Genomic DNA, 5,971 nt, shown 5'->3' with positions numbered 1-5,971 from the left:
GGTTATTTCAGTGATCCAGGTGGGAAACTCAGGGGTCTAATAAACAAGGTAAAGATAGTGGGGATGAAGAGTAATGAATATTTAGCAGCAGAATTGATTGCTGATTGATTGATTTGGTGTGATATGGGTGACTAAGAGGACAGAAGAAAGAGCACATGCTTGGGTAACAGTGTAAATATGAAACACAGGAGAAAAAAATGAATTGTTCCAAGTTCTCAAGATATACTTTTTAATATTCTCAAGAAACATATATACATATTTAAAAGAAAAATCAGTAAAGTGACATGATTACTGTTCTAAGAAGCATAACCCCCAAGTACCAGTAACTGGATACAATAAGGGTATGTTTCTCATTCACATCACAACCCAATGAAGGTTGATATGTGTGCATGTGATGGTGAGGAGAGAGGCAGACTTTGGCCCGTGTGATTATTTAGAGACCCAGACTTTTCCTTTCATCGATTCTACCATCTCCTGGGGCCACAGGATTCTCTACATTCATCTGAACAAAGGGAGATAGGGAGCTGACTTTTTTTTCCCCTTGTGTCCAGGGCATGAACCAGGCATGGGCACAGAGCAAAAGCCAAGCTGGGATAAACAAGGAGTCGTTTTGTCCCTCACTGATATGAGACAGGCACCACCAACCAACCAGGTGCCTCTCTACCCAGGCCAGGGACAAGGGAGCTGAATTTTAATTAGGAAGATTTTATGGACCAGGAAAAGAAGAAATGTACATCACTTGTGCACACTTACCAAAGGTTAAAACTCAATCATGGGCATGAGACACAATCTAGCTGTGTGCCCAGGAAAAGGAAAACATGACTTTCAGGAGTGTTTAGCTAGTCTCTACCTTAAGCACTTGTTCGGTTATAATAAAGAACTCACAGAATTTTGAAATATGATTACAGTGAATGACAAAGTGATTTGAGTTTAATTAGACAATGTCTAAATGTGATTGACATAATGGGGAAATCTGTGAAACATTTGATTATATTACTGAAGAAATTCTGTGGTCATATAGTGTGGGAACTGAAGAGAAATGGGAGAGAGTAATGCCTGTATTGAGTCCAGAAATAGGTGAACCGAAGACAAAGAAATTATCACTGTCCTCGGGGTTGGGGTACTCGACCTGTTTATCCATGAACTCTTTATTAAGTACCACCTGCTAGGCACTGTTCTAGGTACTGGAATAGAAACGACTTATCCTGTCTGCCAAATAGCCATATCCCTAGAGTAGAGGCGGATCTACTACATCCTCATGGCTTGAAGGCCCAAGCGTTTATAATATTCTACTCAATTCACTTTACTCTGATTCTCTACTAAGCAAATGCCTTCTAATTCTCTCTAGACTGTCTTTGATTGACTAATATAAGTCTAATCCTTATGGTTCCTGCATCCTTGTCTCCTCCTCTCCCTCATCTTCCTCTTCCTTTTCCTCTTTTCTTGTCATCTCCACAGTCATGCTCATGATAATAACCAGCACTCACTGAGAACTGGGCATTGTGTTAGGTACTTTATACATTTCTTCTAATTCTCATGACAGTTGCATTTGATAGATACAAATACTGAGTCTCAGAGAAATTTAGAGGGCAGTTTGCCCTCAGAGTTACTAGTGGTGAGCCTGGATCAGAAACCAGTACTGCTGACTTCATAGCCCAAGTTCTTACTACAATTATAAAGAAATAAATCTGCACCTGGGTTTATAGATCAATCCCTTGAGAATTTATTAAATAGGATTAGTTGAATTGATCAAGTCTGGGTACTTTGACAAAATCAGGTTTCTGATCCCACAATACTCAGGACCTGATACTGAGACAAGAAAACTCCTCAGAGGTCCTCAACCCTATGAGGTCTTGCCAGGGCTGCTGGTTGAGCGTTGACCTCTCTTATTTTTTTAAAAGTAAAAAGTCATTTATTTTAAATGAAATATAGTTGACTTATAATGATAAAGAATCTGCCTGCTGTGCAGCAGACCTAGGTTTGATCCCTGTGTTAGGAAGATCCCTTGGAGAAGGGAATGGCAACCCACTTCAGTATTCTTGCCTGGTATTCCATGGACAGAAGAGCCTGGCCCAGTGGGGTACAATCCTGGTGGGGTCTCAAGGAGTAGGATACAACTAAGTGACTAACACTTTGATTTTTTAGGTGTACAGCATAGTGTTTACTACTTTTGCAGATTATATTCCATTATAAGCTATTATAAGATGTGGACTTCCCTGGTGTCTCAGAGGTTAAAGAATCTGCCTGCAATGCAGGAGACCTGGGTTCAATCCCTGAGTTGGGAAGATCCCCTGGAGAAGGAAATGGCAACCCACTCCAGTACTCTTACCTGGAAAATCCCATGGACAGAGGAGCCTGGTGGGCTACAGTACACGGGGTAACAAAGAGCCGGACACGACTGAGCAACTTCACTTTTAATGGGTATAATTCCTTGTGCTATTCAGTCATTTCTTGCTGCTTATCTATTTTACATATAGTATTTTTAATCTATTATGATCATACCTCTAATTTGTCCCTGAAATCCCTATTTCTGAACTTTTAACTTCAACATTTGTGACCTGGTAATATCACAAAATAATCTGTCTGTCAGAGAGAACTGTTAACATATTTATATTTTTATAATGAGAAAAAATATTCTCATAAATAAAGCCCAAACAAATACCAAATTTACTGAAGTTACAAGATAAACATTACATTTGATTCCTTCAACTAAAAGTTTACTGTGTAGTTGCAATTATTGCACAAAGATGTAATCAGAAAAATATATTTTGAATTACAATGTATTGATAGGAATAAATCAAAGTAAATGTGTTTTCTCCTAATGGCATTTTTATTTTCCCAGAGTAGGAATTTAAAATTGCTTAAATTGCTTCTAAGTTAGTGAGTAGGAAAAGCGCTTCAATGGTGACAAAATGTGTAACAAGTGTTTAACCAGCATGCAAAGGATGACAATGAAAAGAACAGTTCTGCACATGTCAAGATAAACCATGAACAGTTATGTGACTCCATACTGATTTTTCTAACCCACATACAACTAGTGAAAAGCATCTACTTCATTATAATGGTATGCATTATAACATGCATATCTTTATGTACCACTGGTGGTAGTTTAGTCACTAAATTGTGTCCAACTCTTGCAACCCTATGGAATGTAGCCTTCCAGGCTCAATCGATGGGATTCTCCAGGCAATAATACTGGAGTGGGTTGCCATTTCCTTCTCCAGGGGATCTTCCCAACCCAGCAATTGAACCTGGGGTCTCCTGCATTGCAGGCAGATTCTTTACCAACTGAGCTACAAGGGAAGCCCTTATGTACCACTAACCCTTGCACATATGTCTTTTATTTCACGATATTTCTGACTTTCGCATCTTTTGTTGTTGTTTCCATTGGTCCTTCACTTCTGAATTACATTATCCTTATGTTATAGAAATAGTAGAAATGTAGGTCAAATGTATCTTTCTAAGATCCTTATAGGAAAAAAGAAACAAATGAGGGAAGAATGTGGTTTTCTTATACAATATCCGTTAACGATGACAGTTCCTTACAGCTGTTCTTGGGAGAATGGCCACGCTAAATGTGTGACTTGGGTTGCAATTACATTTTTGGTGATTTGTACAAATTTTAAACCCCACTTTCCTCAAGTGAGTTGCATTAAACCAGGCTTTACCACAGTTAAACCTGTGGTGATGATCCAGCTCAACATCTCTGTCTAAAGAGAAGACAGCTACAAGGCTGCCTGGTGGGATTTGATAACTCATCAGTCTCAGTTCATTTGCTGAGTCTTGTCCAGCTCTTGGCAACCCCATGGACTGCAGCACGCCAGATTTCCTTGACCATCACAAACTCCTGGAATTTGCTCAGATTCATGTCCATCGAATCAATGATGCCATCCTCATCTCAACCTCTTCATCCCCTTCTTCTCCTGCCTTCAGTCTTTCTCAGCATCAGAGTCTTCTAAGGCGTCAGTTCTTCACATCAGGTGGCCAGAGTATTGGAGCTTCAGCTTCAGCATCAGTCCTTCCAATGAATATTCAGGACTGTTTTCCTTTCAGATTGACTGGTTTGATCTCCTTGCTGACCAAGGGACTTTCAAGAATCTTCTCCAACACTACAGTTCAAATACATCAATTCTTTGGCACTCAGCTTTCTATATAGTCCAACTCTAACAGCCATACATGACTACTGGAAAAAGCATAGCTTTGACTAGATAGACCTTTATTGGCAGAGTAATGTCTCTGCTTTTTAATATGCCATCTAGGTTGGTCATAGTTTTTCTTCCAATCAGCAAGCATCTTTTAATTTCATGGCTGCAGTCATCATTTGCAGTGATTTTGGAGCCCAAGAAAATAAAGTCTGTCATTGTTTCCCCATCTATTTGCCATGAAATGATAGGACCGGATGCCATGATCTTAGTTTTTAGAATGTTGAGTTTTAAGCCAGCTTTTCACTCTTCTTTTTCACTGTCATTAAGAGGCTCTTTAGTTCCTCTTCGCTTGCTGCCATAAGAGTGGCATATCATCTGCATATCTGAGGTTATTGATATTTCTCCTGGCGATTGTGACCCCAGCTTGTACTTCATCCAGCCCAGCATTTTGCATGAAGTCCTCTGCATATGAGTGAAATAAGCAGGGTGACAATATATAGCCTTGACATACTCCTTTCCCAATTTGGAACCAGTCCATTGTTCCATATCCAGTTCTAACTGTTGCTTCTTGAATATTCATCTGAATGCAGAGTTCCAAAGAATAGCAAGGAAAGATAACAAAACCTTCCTAAGTGATCAATGCAAAGAAATAGAAGAAAACAATAGAATGAGATAGGCTAGAGTTCGGTTCAAGAAAATTAGAGATACAAGGGGAACATTTCATGCAAAGATAGGCACAATAAAGGGCAGAAATGGTATGGATCTAACAGAAGCAGAAGATATTAAGAAGAGGTGGCAAGAATGCAGAGAAGAACTGTACAAAAAAGATCTTAATAGATACCTAGATAACTTTGATGGTGTGATCACTCACCTAGAGCCAGACATCCTGGAGTGCGAAATTAGGTGGGCCTTAAGCATCACTGGAGAAGGCAATGGCACCCCACTCCAGTACTCTTGCCTGGAAAATCCCATGGGCAGAGGAGCCTGGTAGGCTGCAGTCCATGGGGTCACTAAGAGTCGGACACGACTGAGCGACTTCACTTTCACTTTTCACTTTCATGCATTGGAGAAGGAAATGGCAACCCACTCCAGTGTTCTGGCCTGGAGAATCCCAGGGATGGGGGAGCCTGGTGGGCTGTCGTCTATGGGGTCACACAGAGTCAGACACGACTGAAGTGACTTAGCAGTAAGCATCACTGCAAACAAAGCTATTGGAGGTGATGGAATTCCAGCTGAGCTATTTCAAATCCTAAAAGATGATGCTGTGAAAGTGCGGCACTGAATATGCCAGCAAATTTGGAAAACTCAGCAGTGGCCACAGGACTGGAAAAGGCCAGTTTTCATCTCAATCTCAAAGAAAGGCAATGCCAATGAATGTTCACACTACTGCACAGTTGCACTCATCTCTCATGCTAGCAAATTAATGCTCAAAATTCTCCAAGTGAGGTTTCAACAGTACGTGAACTGAGAACTTCCAGATGTTCAAGCTGGATTTAGAAAAGGCAGAGGAACCAGAGATCAAATTGCCAGCATCCGTTGGATCATCAAAAAAGCAAGAGAGTTCCAGAAGAACATCTATTTCTGCTTTATTGACTATGCCAAAGCCTTTGACTGTGTGGATCACAACAAACTATAGAAATTTCTTAAACTCATCAAACTACTAGCACTCTAATGTCATGACTACAGATCCTGCTGTGAGACAGCACTGGCTAAGAGTGAGAATACTCGATTCTACCTCAGCTTCAAACTGTGACTCTGAAGGATTCACTTAACCTTCTTCAGGTTCAAGTTTTTAGTCTGTAAAATGATGAGATGTCCTAGTTCTA

The 5,971-nt window shown here is 40.2% G+C and overlaps 1 non-coding gene across 1 annotated transcript; it reads right to left on the bottom strand.

The window, feature by feature from the left end:
- Positions 1 to 539: 539 nt before the first annotated feature.
- LOC129645171 (small nucleolar RNA SNORA48) lies at positions 540 to 678 on the bottom strand. The gene has a single exon (XR_008711259.1). It is a non-coding gene; the product is annotated as a small nucleolar RNA SNORA48 (small nucleolar RNA).
- Between the last annotated feature and the right edge of the window lie 5,293 nt (positions 679 to 5,971).

Source organism: Bubalus kerabau, chromosome 2 (assembly GCF_029407905.1).
Source record: "Bubalus kerabau isolate K-KA32 ecotype Philippines breed swamp buffalo chromosome 2, PCC_UOA_SB_1v2, whole genome shotgun sequence".
NCBI lineage: Eukaryota > Metazoa > Chordata > Mammalia > Artiodactyla > Bovidae > Bubalus > Bubalus kerabau.
The sequence above is the reverse complement of the archived record's forward strand: the minus strand, read 5'-3'. Positions and strand labels throughout refer to the sequence as shown.